Genomic DNA, 18,292 nt, shown 5'->3' with positions numbered 1-18,292 from the left:
AGAAAAAGCTCTGCAAGCTACATACACAGATTCGGTCTCCACAGATTTGTGAGTTAAAAATCAGAGTTGAAATGGAATCTAATAAGTACATAGATATGCCTTTTATAAATGTACAATAAATCCGTATTTACTGTGATTCCAGTGTCTCATATTGCAAAAACACAAATCTTCAGGAGTGCTAAAAATTGTAATTGTAAGATCTGCTAATTCTGTATGTAAGCATAGTTTCATAGTGGTCAAGCAAATAAAGCACTCATTTTGATATAGGTGCACAAGATCATTTTTTAAAATTGAGTGTTTTTATTATGCAAAACTATAAAAATCAGTATCCATTTGGGCATGTGCATGTAAGAAGGTGACTGGGACAGTCATGTGCTTCTCCCTTGACTAGAAAAACAGTTCTAACCTGTGTATAGGAAAAATGTTTTGTTATGCATAAAACCTTATAGTCATCAAGGTGCACGGTTAATGTATTGTTATAATATGTGGATGACTCAATGTGTTCTGATAAATGTGTTAGACATAGAGAAAGGATAAGATTAGTACATATGTTAAGATTTAACTATTAGATAGGATTAGGCTTAGTGCAGTGGTGGGCACAATAAATTCAGAAAGTAGACAAGTTTAGAGTAGAAACAGTTTGTGTTCAAAAACAGCCCAGTGTAGGAGGGGCAGCACCAGTTAACAGAGTAAGGCTAGGGTCACATTGCGTTATGTGACCGCGTTTAATGGACTACGTTACACCGCGGCATAACGCGGTGTTAACGTAGTCCCTTAACGCCGCCATAGCCTGTAATGGTGAACGCGTCGCTAGCGCCCGCCCACATTGGGTGTGCTCTAGCAATGTGCCGTCATTTGAGTGACGGACCTCGGACTCTGCTTGCAGCGTCCGCGGCGCGCCCGAGGTCCGTTCTTCGCTAGTGCAGATCGGGGATCTGCGCTAGCGGGGACGCCGAACGCGGACCCTAGAGAAGCATTGCGTTAGCGCAATCCGCTAGCGCTATGTGCTTAACGGATTGCCCTAACGCAATGTGACCCTAGCCTAAGAGATTAGATGGCGAGAATGCAGTAGTTGGAGCTCAGAGGGCACAAGGAGCATGGACTGTTTAGCAGCAAGAGAACATCAGCCATAAACTCGGAGCGGACATTACTGGAATGTCCGGGGCCTACGGTCCAAGTAAGGCAGTGAGAAACGTGCCTCAATATCTTTCTAGGGGAGGAAGACAAACAGGGAATTGCATAAGATGGGACTCATGGAAGCCGCAAAGCTAGAGGGAGTATCCCAGGGGACAGAGAGGAAAGGGATAGCTCAGGAATAGAAAACAAATATAGCCTGGAGGGGTCCCCAAATATTAAAACATAACCTTTAATGTTGTGAATTTGGATTCTGGGCTCCCCCGGTGGCTACTGGTGGAATTGAACTGGTGTTTTCATCTTCTCTGTTCACCTGTTCCCATCAAGATGTGGGAGTCGCTATATAGCCTTGCTGCTCTGTTAGTTGCTTGCCGGTCAACAATGTTATCAGAAGCCTCTCTGTGCTTGTTCCTGCTCCTAGACAACTACTAGATAAGTTGGACTCTTGTCCATGTTTGTTTTTGCATTTTTTTTCCAGTTCACAGCTGTAGTTTCGTTACTGTGTCTGGAAAGCTCTTGTGAACAGGAATTGCCACTCTTGTGTTATGAGTTAATGCCAGAGTTTTAAAGTAATTTCTGGATGGTGTTTTGATAGGGTTTTCAGCTGACCATGAAAGTGTCCTTTCTGTCTTCTGCTATGTAGTAAGTGGACCTCAAATTTGCTAAACCTATTTTCATACTACGTTTGTTATTTCATCTTAATTCACCGTCAATACATGTCAGGGGCCTCTGTCTCCTTTCGGGGTATTTCTCTAGAGGTGAGCTAGGACTGATATTTTCCTCTGCTAGCATTATTTAGTCCCCCGGCTGGTGCTGGGCATCTAGAATCAACGTAGGCATGCTACCCGGCCACTGCTAGTTGTGCGTTAGGTTTAGTTCATGGTCAGCTCAGTTCCCATCTTCCAAGAGCTAGTTCCTATATATGCTTATGCTATGTTCTCTTGCCATTGAGATCATGACAGTTTGACCGGCCCACTAAAGGGTTAAAATCCTTGGCTGAGAAAGGAGAGAAATAAGTAGTCTGCTGAAATTTTTTTTTTTTTTTTTTTTTTTCCTCTCCTTCTAATCTTTGAATGGCTCTGTGTCCACCTGTTTGTAATGGATCTTCAGAGTGTAACTGCAGGTTTGAATAATCTCGCCACGAAGGTACAAAATTTGCAAGATTTTGTTTGTCATGCACCTGTATCTGAGCCGAGAATTCCTTTGCCGGAATTTTTCTCGGGGAATAGATCTGGGTTTCAGAATTTTCGAAATAATTGCAAATTATTTTTGTCCCTGAAATCTCGCTCTGCCGGAGACCCTGCACAGCAGGTCAGGATTGTGATTTCCTTGCTCCGGGGCGACCCTCAAGACTGGGCTTTTTCATTGACACCAGGGGATCCTGCGTTGCTCAATGTGGATGCGTTTTTTCTGGCCTTGGGGTTGCTTTATGACGAACCTCATTTGGAGCTTCAGGCAGAAAAAACTTTGATGTCCCTATCTCAGGGGCAAGATGAAGCGGAAATTTACTGCCAAAGATTCCGTAAATGGTCTGTGCTTACTCAGTGGAATGAGTGCGCCCTGGCGGCGACTTTCAGAGAGGGTCTCTCTGATGCCATTAAGGATGTTATGGTGGGGTTCCCTGTGCCTGCGGGTCTGAATGAGTCCATGACAATGGCTATTCAGATCGATAGGCGTTTGCGGGAGCGCAAACCAGTGCACCATCTGGCGGTGTCCACTGAGAAGTCGCCAGAGAGTATGCAGTGTGATAGAATTCTGTCCCGAAGCGAGCGGCAGAATTTTAGACGGAAAAATGGGTTGTGTTTCTATTGTGGTGATTCTACTCATGTTATATCAGCATGCTCTAAGCGCACTAAAAAGCTTGATAAATCTGTTTCCATTTGCACCTTACCATCTAAGTTTATTCTATCTGTGACCCTGATTTGCTCTTTGTCATCTATTACCACGGACGCCTATGTCGACTCTGGCGCCGCTTTGAGTCTTATGGATTGGTCCTTTGCCAAACGCTGTGGGTATGATTTAGAGCCTTTGGAGACTCTTATTCCTCTGAAGGGGATTGACTCCACCCCATTGGCTAATAATAAACCACAATACTGGACACAAGTAACTATGCGTATTAATCCGGATCACCAGGAGATTATTCGCTTTCTGGTGCTGTATAATCTACATGATGATTTGGTGCTAGGATTGCCTTGGTTGCAATCTCACAACCCAGTCCTCGACTGGAGAGCTATGTCTGTGTTGAGCTGGGGATGTAAGGGGGCTCATGGGGATGTACCTGTGGTTTCCATTTCATCATCTATTCCCTCTGAAATTCCTGAGTTCCTGTCTGACTATCGTGACGTCTTTGAAGAATCCAAGCTTGGTTCATTACCTCCGCACCGAGAGTGCGATTGTGCCATAGATTTAATCCCGGGTAGTAAATACCCAAAGGGTCATTTATTTAATCTGTCTGTGCCTGAACATGCTGCTATGCGAGAATATATAAAGGAGTCCTTGGAAAAGGGACATATTCGTCCATCGTCATCTCCCTTAGGAGCCGGTTTTTTCTTTGTGTCAAAAAAAGACGGCTCTTTGAGACCATGTATCGATTATCGGCTTTTGAATAAAATCACTGTAAAATATCAATACCCATTGCCGTTGCTGACTGATTTGTTTGCTCGCATAAAGGGGGCCAAGTGGTTCTCTAAGATTGACCTTCGTGGGGCGTATAATTTGGTGCGAATCAGGCAGGGGGATGAGTGGAAAACCGCATTTAATACGCCCGAGGGCCACTTTGAGTATTTAGTGATGCCTTTTGGTCTTTCAAATGCTCCGTCAGTTTTCCAGTCCTTTATGCATGATATTTTTCGCGATTATTTGGATAAATTTATGATTGTGTATCTGGATGATATTCTGATTTTTTCGGATGACTGGGACTCTCATGTCCAGCAAGTCAGGAGGGTTTTCCAGGTTTTGCGGTCTAATTCTTTGTGTGTGAAGGGTTCTAAGTGTGTTTTTGGGGTACAGAGGATTTCCTTTTTTGGATATATTTTTTCTCCCTCTTCCATTGAAATGGATCCTGTCAAGGTTCAAGCTATTTGTGATTGGACGCAGCCCTCTTCTCTTAAGAGTCTTCAGAAATTTTTGGGCTTTGCTAACTTTTATCGTCGATTTATTGCTGGTTTTTCGGATATTGCTAAGCCATTGACCGATTTGACTAAGAAGGGTGCTGATGTTGCTGATTGGTCCCCTGACGCTGTGGAGGCCTTTCGGGAGCTTAAGCGCCGTTTTTCCTCTGCCCCTGTGTTGCGTCAGCCTGATGTTGCTCTACCTTTTCAGGTTGAGGTCGACGCTTCTGAGATCGGAGCTGGGGCAGTGTTGTCGCAGAAAAGTTCTGACTGCTCCGTGATGAGGCCTTGTGCCTTCTTTTCCCGTAAATTTTCGCCTGCTGAGCGGAATTATGATGTTGGGAATCGGGAGCTTTTGGCCATGAAGTGGGCTTTTGAGGAGTGGCGCCATTGGCTTGAGGGGGCCAGACATCAGGTGGTGGTATTGACTGACCACAAAAACTTGATTTATCTTGAGACCGCCAGGCGCCTGAATCCTAGACAGGCGCGCTGGTCATTATTTTTCTCTCGGTTTAATTTTGTGGTGTCATACCTACCGGGTTCTAAGAATGTTAAGGCGGATGCCCTTTCTAGGAGTTTTGAGCCTGACTCGCCTGGTAACTCTGAGCCCACAGGTATCCTTAAGGATGGAGTGGTATTGTCAGCCGTTTCTCCAGACCTGCGGCGGGCCTTGCAGGAGTTTCAGGCAGATAGACCGGATCGTTGCCCACCTGATAAACTGTTTGTTCCTGATGATTGGACCAGTAGAGTCATCTCTGAGGTTCATTCTTCTGCGTTGGCAGGTCATCCTGGCATTTTTGGTACCAGGGATTTGGTGGCAAGGTCCTTCTGGTGGCCTTCCCTGTCACGAGATGTGCGAGGCTTTGTGCAGTCTTGTGACGTTTGTGCTCGGGCCAAGCCTTGTTGCTCTCGGGCTAGTGGATTATTGTTGCCCTTGCCTATTCCTAAGAGGCCTTGGACGCACATCTCGATGGATTTTATTTCAGATCTGCCTGTTTCTCAGAAGATGTCTGTCATCTGGGTGGTGTGTGACCGTTTCTCTAAGATGGTCCATTTGGTTCCTCTGCCCAAGTTGCCTTCTTCTTCCGAGTTGGTTCCTCTGTTTTTTCAAAATGTTGTTCGTTTGCATGGTATTCCTGAGAATATCATTTCTGACAGAGGGACCCAATTCGTGTCTAGATTTTGGCGGGCATTCTGTGCTAGGATGGGCATAGATTTATCTTTTTCGTCCGCTTTCCATCCTCAGACGAATGGCCAGACCGAGCGGACTAATCAGACCCTGGAGACATATCTGAGGTGTTTTGTGTCTGCTGACCAGGATGATTGGGTTGCTTTTTTGCCATTGGCAGAGTTCGCTCTCAATAATCGGGCCAGCTCTGCCACTTTGGTGTCCCCGTTTTTCTGTAATTCGGGGTTTCATCCTCGATTTTCCTCTGGTCAGGTGGAATCTTCGGATTGTCCTGGAGTGGATGCTGTGGTGGAGAGATTGCATCTGATCTGGGGGCAGGTGGTGGACAATTTGAGGTTGTCCCAGGAGAAGACTCAGCTTTTTGCCAACCGCCACCGTCGTGTTGGTCCTCGGCTTTGTGTTGGGGATTTGGTGTGGTTGTCTTCTCGTTTTGTCCCTATGAGGGTCTCTTCTCCTAAGTTTAAGCCTCGGTTCATCGGCCCGTATAAGATATTGGAGATTCTTAACCCTGTTTCCTTCCGTTTGGACCTCCCTGCATCCTTTTCTATTCATAACGTTTTTCATCGGTCATTATTGCGCAGGTATGAGGTACCGGTTGTGCCTTCCGTTGAGCCTCCTGCTCCGGTGTTGGTTGAGGGTGAGTTGGAGTACGTTGTGGAGAAAATCTTAGACTCTCGTGTTTCCAGACGGAGACTCCAGTATCTGGTCAAGTGGAAGGGATACGGCCAGGAGGATAATTCTTGGGTGAATGCATCTGATGTTCATGCCTCTGATCTGGTTCGTGCCTTTCATAGGGCCCATCCTGATCGCCCTGGTGGTTCTGGTGAGGGTTCGGTGCCCCCTCCTTGAGGGGGGGGTACTGTTGTGAATTTGGATTCTGGGCTCCCCCGGTGGCTACTGGTGGAATTGAACTGGTGTTTTCATCTTCTCTGTTCACCTGTTCCCATCAAGATGTGGGAGTCGCTATATAGCCTTGCTGCTCTGTTAGTTGCTTGCCGGTCAACAATGTTATCAGAAGCCTCTCTGTGCTTGTTCCTGCTCCTAGACAACTACTAGATAAGTTGGACTCTTGTCCATGTTTGTTTTTGCATTTTTTTTCCAGTTCACAGCTGTAGTTTCGTTACTGTGTCTGGAAAGCTCTTGTGAACAGGAATTGCCACTCTTGTGTTATGAGTTAATGCCAGAGTTTTAAAGTAATTTCTGGATGGTGTTTTGATAGGGTTTTCAGCTGACCATGAAAGTGTCCTTTCTGTCTTCTGCTATGTAGTAAGTGGACCTCAAATTTGCTAAACCTATTTTCATACTACGTTTGTTATTTCATCTTAATTCACCGCCAATACATGTGGGGGGCCTCTGTCTCCTTTCGGGGTATTTCTCTAGAGGTGAGCTAGGACTGATATTTTCCTCTGCTAGCATTATTTAGTCCCCCGGCTGGTGCTGGGCATCTAGAATCAACGTAGGCATGCTACCCGGCCACTGCTAGTTGTGCGTTAGGTTTAGTTCATGGTCAGCTCAGTTCCCATCTTCCAAGAGCTAGTTCCTATATATGCTTATGCTATGTTCTCTTGCCATTGAGATCATGACACTTTAATCAATTATTAAAAGGACAAATATCACAAACAAACCAAATAAATTCCTCGTGCAAACCAGTGCTCATTAAAAAATGGTTTGAGCTCACCACTGTTGATGGACAAAAGATCCCGGCCTCCTTCTGGAAATACCTCGCCGAGAAATGGATCCACACAAGAAAAAGGGGAATATATATGGGGAGAGAGACATAAGCAGTATGTAATGATTTCCTAGACTCCCTGTCGTGCCCCAGTATTGCTCCTGTCCTAACAAGGACAGGCCCCAAGTGGACCCTATAGTGATACCTCCAATGAGATGGGGCTAAATACTTCCTACACGTTTCTTCCCCAATGGTGGGGATTCATCAGGGGAGTTAATATAAAGATTTGGGACGTATGAAAAAAGTAATCCTGCCCATAAGTCAAAAACCGCCCTGCAGTGGCAAGGTGCCAGGTCAGAGAAAGTGACTGCCCATCTTGACAGTGACATCCATAAGGTTCCAATGTACCCCAAAGCCCTGGGGACTGTGTGACCTTCATCAAGGGAGACGGGCCTAGGGGGTGGTATGCAGTGATGGTCACCCTGGTTTCCCTAGAAGAGAATGTCACAGGTATGTCAGAAGCTGCAGACAGTCGCACTGCATCTAGCTACAGAAGGTCTCTGTGTTTGGCTTTGCAGACACCTTCTTAACCCTTTGGACTCTTTGACCCAGTGGCAACCTTTCTCCGACTCTAATTGATACACCTGGACCTGGGTGTTTATAGACTCCCAGCCTACTGCTGGGAGTTGCCGGTAATATTTCCATTTCCCCCTGTTGAGGCTTGGTGCTATAGCTATTTCCCCATTGAAAAAGCTTACACGAAATGTGCGTCTGGATTTGGCCCCTGGGAATTCTGTGGTCTGTGCAGCGGCACTATACGACATGGATAAGTGTATGCAACCCTTATAACTTGGGTACGGGCAGTACATTTACTTTATGCCCCTGCTTTCCACTTTATCAGTTTATAATCAATGGTAGATCCTCTCAGCAGAAACACTTTATGATTGTTGCAATATTACTACATTTGCACTAGGAGAGTACGGTATATGTTTACATGATCTTCCAATGCTGTATACCCCCTTCCCGACCTTTGACGCCACGTAGGCGTCATGAAAACCCATGCCAATCCGACCCATGACGCCTATGTGGCGTCATGGAATGATCGCGTCCCTGCAGATCGGGTGAAAGGGTTAACTCCAATTTCACCCGATCTGCAGGGACAGGGGGAGTGGTGCTTCAGCCCAGGGGGGGTGGCTTCACCCCCCCGTGGCTACGATCGCTCTGATTGGCTGTTGAAAGTGAAACTGCCAATCAGAGCGATTTGTAATATTTCACCTAAAAAACTGGTGAAATATTACAATCCAGCCATGGCCGATGCTGCAATATCATCGGCCATGGCTGGAAACACTGATGTGAGCCCCCCCACCCCACCGATCGCCCCCCCAAGCCACCGATCTGTCCCGTAGTCCCCTCCGTCCTGTGCTCCGCTCCCCCGTCCTCATGTTCGCTCCCCCCGTGCTCCTATGTCACACCCCCGTGCTCCGACGCCCCCCCGTGCCCCGATCTCCCCCCCTTATACTTACCGAGGCTCCCGGTGCCCGTCCGTCTTCTCCATGGGCGCCGCCATCTTCCAAAATGGCGGGCGCATGCTCAGTGCGCCCGCCGAATCTGCCAGCCGGCAGTTTCATTACAAGTACATTTTGATCGCTGTGGTAGGTTCTATCACAGCGATCAAAATAAAAAAAATAATAAATAACCCCCCCCTTTATCACCCCATAGGTAAGGACAATAATAAAATAAAGAAAATATTTTTTTTTTCTTTTTCCACTAGGGTTAGGGTTAGAACTAGGGTTAGAACTAGGGGTAGGGTTAGGGGTAGGGGTAGGGTTAGGGTTATGGGTAGGGTTAGGGGTAGGGTTAGGGTTATGGCATGTGCACACAGTGCGGATTTGGCTGCGGATCCGCAGCGGATTGGCCGCGGATCCGCAGCGGATTGGCCACGGATCCGCAGCGGATTGGCCGCGGATCCGCAGCGGATTGGCTGCTGCGAATTCGTAGCAGTTTTCCATCAAGTTTACAGTACCATGTACACCTATGGAAAACCAAATCCGCTGTGCCCATGGTGGGGAAAATTCCGTGCAGAAACGCTGCGTTGTATTTTCCGCAGCATGTCAATTCTTTGTGCGGATTCCACAGCGTTTTACACCTGTTCCTCAATAGGAATCCGCAGGTGAAATCCACACAAAAAAACACTGTCAATCTGCTGTAAATCCGCAGGTAAAACGCAGTGCCTTTTACCTGCAGATTTTTCAAAAATCGTGCGGAAAAATCTCACACGAATCTGCAATGTGGGCACATAGCCTTAGAGTTAGGGTTGCAATTAGGGCTAGGGTTGGAAATAGGGTTAAGATTAGGCTTGTGGTTAGGGTTACGGATAGGGTTAGGGGTGTGTTGGGGTTACAGTTGTGGTTAGGGTTGGGATTAGGGTTGGGATTAGGGTTAGGATTAGGGTTAGGGTTGGAATTAGGGTTACGGGTGTGTTGGGGTTAGGGTTGTGGTTAGGGGTGTGTTGGGGTTAGGGTTGTGATTAGGGTTATGGCTACAGTTGGGATTAGGATTAGGGGTGTGCTGGGGTTAGTGTTGAAGTTAGAATTGAGGGGTTTCCACTGTTTAGGCACATCAGGGGTCTCCAAACGCGACATGGCGCCACCATTGATTCCAGCCAATCTTGCGTTCAAAAAGTCAAATGGTGCTCCCTCCCTTCCAAGCCCCGACGTGCGCCCAAACAGTGGTTTACCCCCACATTTGGGGTACCAGCATACTCAGGACAAACTGGGCAACAACTGTTAGGGTCCAATTTCTCCTGTTACCCTTGCAAAAATAAAAAATTACTTGCTAAAACATAATTTTTGAAGAAAGAACAATTATTTTTTATTTTCACGGCTCTGCGTTATAAACTTTTGTGAAGCACTTGGGGGTTGAAAGTGCTCACCACACATCTAGATAAGTTCCTTCGGGGGTCTAGTTTCCAAAATGGGGTCACTTGTGGGGTGTTTCTACTGTTTAGGCACATCAGGGGCTCTGCAAATGCAACGTGATGCCCGCAGACCATTCCATCAAAGTCTGCATTTCAAATGTCACTACTTCCCTTCCGAGCCCTGACGTGCGCCCAAACAGTGGTTTACTCCCACATATGGAGTATCAGCATACTCACAACAAACTGAACAACAACTATTGGGGCCCAATTTCTCCTGTTACCCTTGTGAAAATAAAAAATTGCTTGCTAAAACATCTTTTTTGAGGAAAGAAAAATGATTTATTTTCACGGCTCTGCGTTGTAAACTTCTGTGAAGCACTTGGGGGTTGAACGTGCTCATCACACATCTAGATAAGTTCCTTGGGGGGTCTAGTTTCCAAAATGGGGTCACTTGTGGGGTGTTTCTACTGTTTAGGCACATCAGGGGCTCTGCAAATGCAATGTGACGCCCGCAGACCATTCCATCAAAGTCTGCATTTCAAATGTCACTACTTCCCTTCCGAGCCCTGACGTGGGCCCAAACAGTGGTTTACCCCCACATATGGGGTATCAGCGTACTCAGGAGAAACTGGAAAACAACTTTTGGGGTCAAATTTCTCCTGTTGCCCTTGCAAAAATAAAAAATTCTGGGCTAAAAAAATATTTTTGAGGAAAGGAAACACATTTATTATTTTCACGGCTCTGCGTTATAAACTTCTGTGAAGCACTTGGGGGTTCAAAGTGCTCACCACACATCTAGATAAGTTCCCTTGGGGGTCTAGTTTCCAAAATGGAGTCACTTGTGGGGAGTTCCTACTGTTTAGGCACATCAGGGGCTCTGCAAACGCAACCTGACGCCCGCAGAGCATTCCATCAAAGTCTGCATTTCAAAACGTCACTACTTCCCTTCCGAACCCGACGTGTGCCAAAACAGTGGTTTACCCCCACATATGGGGTATCAGCGTACTCAGGAGAAACTGGACAACAACTTTTGGGGTCCAATTTATCCTGTTATCCTTGGGAAAATAAAAAATTGTGGGCTAAAAAATCATTTTTGAGAAAAGAAAAATTATTTTTTATTTTCATGGCTCTGCGTTATAAACTTCTGTGAAGCACTTGGGGGTTCAAAGTGCTCACCACACATCTAGATTAGTTCCTTGGGAGGTCTAGTTTCCAAAATGGGGTCACTTGTGCGGGAGCTCCAATGTTTAGGCACACAGGGGCTCCCCAAACGCGACATGGTGTCCGCTAATGATTGGAGCTAATTTTCCATTCAAAAAGCCAAATGGCGTGCCTTCCCTTCCGAGCCCTGCCGTGCGCCCAAACAGTGGTTTACCCCCACAAATGCGGTATCATCGTACTCAGGACAAACTGGACAACAAAATTTGGGGTCCAATTTCTCCTATTACCCTTGGGAAAATAAAAAATTCTGGGCTAAAAACCATTTTTGAGGAAAGAAAAATTATTTTTTATTTTCACGGCTCTGCGTTATAAACTTCTGTGAAGCACCTGGGGGTTATAAGTGCTCACTATGCATCTAGATAAGTTCCTTGGGGGGTCTAGTTTCCAAAATGGGGTCACTTGTAGGGGAGCTCCAATGTTTAGGCACACAGGGGCTCTCCAAACGCGACATGGTGTCCGCTAACGATTGGAGCTAATTTTCCATTTAAAAAGTCAAATGGCACGCCTCCCCTTCCGAGCCTTGCCGTGCACCCAAACAGTGGTTTACCCCCACACATGAGGTATCGGCGTACTCAGGAGAAATTGCCCAACAAATTTTAGGATCCATTTTATCCTGTTGCCCATGTGAAAATGAAAAAATTGAGGCTAAAAGAAATTGTGTGAAAAAAAAGTACTTTTTCATTTTTACGGATCAATTTGTGAAGCACCTGAGGGTTTAAAGTGCTCACTATGCTTCTAGATAAGTTCCTTGGGGGGTCTAGTTTCCAAAATGGGTCACTTGTGGGGGAGCTCCAATGTTTAGGCACACAGGGGCTCTCCAAACGTGACATGGTGTCTGCTAGCGATGGAGATAATTTTTCATTCAAAAAGTCAAATGGCGCTCCTTCCCTTCCGAGCCTTACCATGTGCCCAAACAGTGGTTTACCCCCACATGTGAGGTATCGGTGTACTCAGGAGAAATTGTCCAACAAATTTTAGGATCCATTTTATCCTGTTGCCTATGTGAAAATGAAAAAATTGAGGCTAAAATATTTTTTTTGTGAAAAAAAAGTACTGTTTCATTTTTACGGATCAATTTGTGAAGCACCTGGGGGTTTAAAGTGCTCACTATGCTTCTAGATAAGTTCCTTGGGGGGTCTAGTTTCCAAAATGGGGTCACTTGTGGGGGAGCTCCAATGTTTAGGCACACGGGGGCTCTCCAAACGCGACATGGTGTCCGCTAAAGATTGGAGCCAATTTTTCATTGAAAAAGTCAAATGGCGCTCCTTCCCTTCCGAGCCCTGCCGTGCGCCCAAACAGTGGTTTACCCCCACATATGAGGTATCAGCGTACTCAGGACAAATTGGACAACAATGTTCGTGGTCTAGTTTCTCCTTTTACCCTTGGGAAAATAAAAAAATTTTCGCTAAAAGATCATTTTTGTGACTAAAAAGTTAAATGTTCATTTTTTACTTCCATGTTGCTTCTGCTGCTGTGAAACACCTGAAGGGTTAATAAACTTCTTGAATGTGGTTTTGAGCACCTTGAGGGGTGCTGTTTTTAGAATGGTGTCACTTTTGGGTATTTTCAGCCATATAGAACCCTGAAACTGACTTCAAATGTGAGGTGGTCCCTAAAAAAAATGGTTTTGTAAATTTTGTTGTAAAAATGAGAAATCACTGGTCAAATTTTAACCCTTATAACTTCCTAGCAAAAAAAAAAATTTGTTTCCAAAATTCTGCTGATGTAAAGTAGACATGTGGGAAATGTTATTTATTAACTGTTTTGTGTCACATAACTTTCTGGTTTAACAGAATAAAAATTCAAAATGTGAAAATTGCGAAATTTTCAAAATGTTTGCCAAATTTCCGTTTTTTTCACAAATAAACTCAGAAATTATCGACCTAAATTTACCACTAACATGAAGCCCAATATGTCACAAAAAAACAATCTCAGAATCGCTAGGATCCGTTGAAGCGTTCCTGAGTTATTACCTCATAAAGGGACACTGGTCAGAATTTCAAAAAACGGCAAGGTCATTAAGGCCAAAATAGGCTGGGTCATGAAGGGGATACTTATGTAATTTGTGGAACTGCCTCTTAACCCAACCCCTTATTCCCAGGGCTTCATTTGTGGATCCTATCTTTTCCTTCCTCAATAATTTTTGTGTATAAGATTATGCATGTTACTTTTCATTGTTTCAATAAAATCATGTTTTATTTTTGAAGTCAGCACTCCAATTATCTTTATTTATATATTTTAGGAGTTTCTTCTATAATTTTTATCCTCATTTTTTTATTAAGACTGCACTATTGATCATGTTCATTATATTAATCACAACTTGTCTTATAATCAATTACCCTGTGAATTATTTAATATTGGAGCTTTATCAGTCAGCTATCTTCCTCTTTGGTGTTGCTTGAGGACATCTGTGTTACATCTCTTAGCCTACTCAAGATAAGTGTTCCCCTTGTTTGTCTATCCCAGCTGTCTTTAGTGGTAGTGGGGATCAACTAGTCCCACCCCATCATTCCCTAAGCAGGGCTTATCGCTAGGGTCAGGCATGGATTAGGTTCCTGCTCAGCAATAGGTGCAGAACCTACATAGGGATGTTCAGGGCAGACATGAGGACTTTAGATCTGCCTAGGGGTCTCCACTCCCCCTTCCCTAGTGTTGGGCTCCTTTACCCTCATCTCTTCGTGTTGCACCTAGACTTTCCTACACTGTGCGTGACCAGCAAGTGCTCTTTTTCTGGCATTGTGCTGTATTAGCCTCCCCTGGTATTTGGAGGTTTCCGTTCCCCCTTGGTCTATCTTTATAATTGTTCCATGTATTACACATTTTTTTAGAACAAGTTTCACAATAAATATATTGCTTTTACTAGTATTCTCTCTTTCACTTCATTTTTTCTGTGGCATCCACCACTTGAGAATGTATTTTGACTGCACATAACTTTGCAGGATGCGATTTTTCTCATAAACGACGCATTGCGTCGTATTACAAACGACGCTAGTGTGAAAGTAGCTTAAGACTCCACAAATTGTGAAGCATCACCAGAGTACGTCAAGAAGAATTCATTTTTTGTTTAAATAGGAAGATCAAGGCATTTTTCCAGTGATGAGATAAACTCTTGTGGCACAGGCTAAAACTTGGCTTCCATCTTGAAGCATTCACAAATTAGACATGACTTTAACCAGGGATAATAGCTAAGAGAGATTGATATGGAACAAAATAAAAACATTTAGCATGAAAAATGGCATTACATCTCATATTGCCTTGCACAATATTCATGATGGGGCGAATGCACAGCATATAATATGCATCTAATGCCATACCAATATTTAACAGCTTCATCCACAATATCCAAATGACTAGTGCCATGTTGAATGCTCCATTAATATTTTCATCATTGTGCTCATCTACAGTGCTAAACGGGTTATCCAATACCTGGACAACCCTTTTTTTAATACAACAGCACCCTTGTAAAATAAAAACAACATATAGTCACCTCCCACACCAATGCTGTTCTAGTCTTGTCTGCACTGGATCTCCCAGGGCTTCCATAACATTGTTATGTCATGTGAGCCCTGCAGCCAATCAGTGGCCGCTACTGGGCTGCTGCGCTTTCACTCCTTCCACTTGTTCAAGGTTTGTCCAAAGAAATAAGAGTGCAGCAGCCTAATAATGGCCACTGACTAGCTGCAGTGCTCAGTCCTATAACAGTGTCATATGAGCACTGGAAGATCTGGTGCCGACATCTGTGGAACAGCATGGTGTGGGAAGTATCTGTTGTTTTTATTTTACAAGGAGGACAGATGTAATGCAGATGCCTGATGCAACACATAGGGCCCGAGGCAGAAACATTCAGAGTTAGTTGTAATTATATTTATATACAGTGATTGAAAGTAACTCTAAACAATAAGGCTATGTGCACACGATGCGGATTTAGTGCGGATCTGCAGCGGATTTTTCCACGCAGAAACGCTGCAGTTCCGCAATGTGATTTACAGTACAATGTAAATCAATAGAAAAAAAAAAGGCTGTGCTAATGGTGTGGAAAAATCCGCATGAAATCCACTGTGGATCAAAAGAAGTAGCATGTCCATTATAGAAATCCGCAGGGGTAAAAAACACAGAAAATCCGCACAAAATCCGCATCAATTCCGCAACAAAAAAGCACAAAACCCACATAAAATCCGCGGCAAATCCGCACCTGCGTTTTCTGCCAGGAGATGCAGATTTTGGCGGAAAATTCTGCACCCCAATCCGCAACGTGTGCACATAGCCTTAGTGTTAGTAACTAGGCGGATCAACATTCAAGCAAGGATAACATTAAACTTGGAAAAGCAAAGAAAGGTTTTATCTAACGTTAATGTTCTTCTCACAAAGGTGGCACGCTCAATCGGGTAAGCCACCATTGAAGTTCTCTTTCTGTAAATCTTGCCCTAGAGGGGGTCTCCAGGTTTTCCCTCTAGTCCACAAGTCTCTCTCTGACGTAGTCTATCAAAGCCTGTTGAGCCTCCCATGCACCAACCGACCCCCTCCCAAACTGTCACTCTAAAACTCGGGCCACCTCTTGTTGTGGCATTGTAACGCTCGCGCCCTGACTGGTAGGCGTGAGCTCGGGGGGTTTGTGGCCCCACTGTGCCACAAACCAGACTACCCTGGAAGGGGCGTGACTATGACAGCTGCCTGGGTTTTCACTGGAGCCCCTGATGGTGAGGTCAGGCTTGTGCAGCAGGCAGCTGCCAGGTGCTACTCCAGGGCGGTGTCTGGCTGTGGCTGCTGATCCCACTTGGGAGACAGGAATACCAGGATTGGTGCGGGCATCAGGCAGGACTGGCAGAAGAGCACGGCTGAAACTCAGACGAGTAGGCTGGCACGGCTGAGACAGGGCTGGCAGAGACACAGCAGAGATCACAGGGCTGGCAGAGACACGGCAGAGAACACAGGGCTGGCAGAGACACAGGACTGGCAGGGACGGCAGGAAACACAGGACTGGCTAGGACGGCAGGAAACACAGGACAGGAAGGCACGGCAGGAACGGTAGGACTGGCAGGAACACGGGATTGGCAGGAACACTGGATTGGCAGGCACGGCAGAGAACATAGGACTGGTTGATGTGGTGTAAGAAGGAACAGGTAGGGACCTGTTCACACTAGAGGTGCAGGTACGGATATGTAGTTAGGAGGAACAGGTAGGGACCTGTTCACACAGGTGGTGTGGGAACGGATATGAAACATGAAGGAACAGGTAGGACCTGTTCACACAGGAGATGTAGGTATGGAAATAAACCAGAAGGAAGGGAGAATGAAGGAACAGGTTGAGACCTGTTCACACAGGAAGAGAACCGCAAGGCTGCGGATAGGAGCTGCAGAAAGAGATTCTTACAGCAACGGGAGCGGAGCAGAGATGAATGGAGCAGAACCGCAAGGAATGCGGAGAGGAGCTGCAGAAAGATTCTTACAGCAACGGGAGCGGAGCAGAGATGAACGGAGCAGAACCGCAAGTAATGCGGAGAGGAGCTGCAGAAAGAGATTCTTACAGCAACGGGAGCGGAGCAGAGATGAACGGAGCAGAACCGCAAGGAATGCGGAGGGGAGCTGCAGAAAGAGATTCTTACAGCAACGGGAGCGGAGCAGAGAAGAACGGAGCAGAACCGCAGGAGTGCGGATCAGAGGTAAAAGCCACAAAGGTATAGAGCAGGCAGAGCTGCATGACTGCAGAGTGTAAGCAGACTGAGAACACAAGGAAAGACACAGCAGGGAAGGAAGCCACAGACAAGGAGACAGAGATAAGACTAAGTACAGACAAGGCAATGGAATAAGACACAAGGACAAAGACACAGGGACCAGGATATTCTGCCTCCTGGAGGGCGGACAACAAGACCAAGGCAAAAATACAGAGAAAAGCCTCCAGAGAGGGAGTAACTCAAAACAAGGCCTGGCAAACTCAGAAGCTAAACACTAACTGAGCTAACACATTGCACAGGCCCAGAACACTGGGTGGAGCTGCACTATATACTGGAGGCCTCTTGGTAATTGGTCAGGAACAGATTAGACAGATGCACCTGATTGCTATAAGAACCAGAGAGTTCAGGCGCCGCCCCCCTATACACAAAGCCATGAAGCATGCAGAGAGCAGAGACACAGAACATAGAGCTGGCATAAAACAGAAACCACATCATGGCCTGGAGCAGTGGGTAAGATAGTGTGAGAGATGTGAGGCCATGCCGTGATGCCAGCAGAGTTGTTACAGTACCCCCCCCTTTACGGCCCCTCTTCTTCAAGCCCGCCAGAATAACTTGTAGAAGAAGGATAGGAGCACACATAGTCCTGGCCAACATGACATCTTCAGAGTAGAATAAGGCAGGCGGGCCACCAGGAATCTCAGAAAACAAAGTCTCTTTGTGCTCTGCAGGGTTAGCTTCATCAAAAAACTTGGATAGCAAAGTCTCATTGTACCCAATGGGGTTAGCTTTCTCAATGGACTGGACCAATTCCTCAGGGTAGACAAGAAGCAGGGACTTGGAAGCTACCGACTTGTTATCTTCACCAACCGGCCACATGGAAGCCGAAGGAATACTCACAGGATACACCTTCTGCCCGATATCCAGAGACAAACTTTCAGGTAGCAGAGATGTTCTAGAGTACTGAACACAGGAAAAGTCATTAGAGATGAGTGTGGAGAGCATCAGCTCCACCGGGTCAGAGAAAAATTGAGGTGAACAAACTTCTGTTTTGAAGTCTTCACCAGCCGGCCACAAGGACGCTGAAGGTATAAACATAGGAACCATCTTCTGCCCGTTATCCAGAAGAAATCGTCCAAACGGCGGGGATGTTCCCAGGAACGGATTACAAGTAGAGTCGTAGGAGATGTGAGGAGAGATCGTCACCGCTTTCCCATCTTCGGTGACATTAGCACACCTTGACTCGACGACTAACTGTTTACTGGTATAGTCGCTGGAGATGTGTGGAGACATCTGTTGTGAATTAGACTTTTTTGGCTCCCTCTTGTGGTCACTAGTGATATGACTCTGGGATTGTCTTTCCTCAGTTTGGCACCCACCTGGG

This window comes from Ranitomeya variabilis, chromosome 2 (genome assembly GCF_051348905.1).
Source record: "Ranitomeya variabilis isolate aRanVar5 chromosome 2, aRanVar5.hap1, whole genome shotgun sequence".
In the NCBI taxonomy this organism is placed as follows: domain Eukaryota; kingdom Metazoa; phylum Chordata; class Amphibia; order Anura; family Dendrobatidae; genus Ranitomeya; species Ranitomeya variabilis.
The sequence above is the reverse complement of the archived record's forward strand: the minus strand, read 5'-3'. Positions refer to the sequence as shown.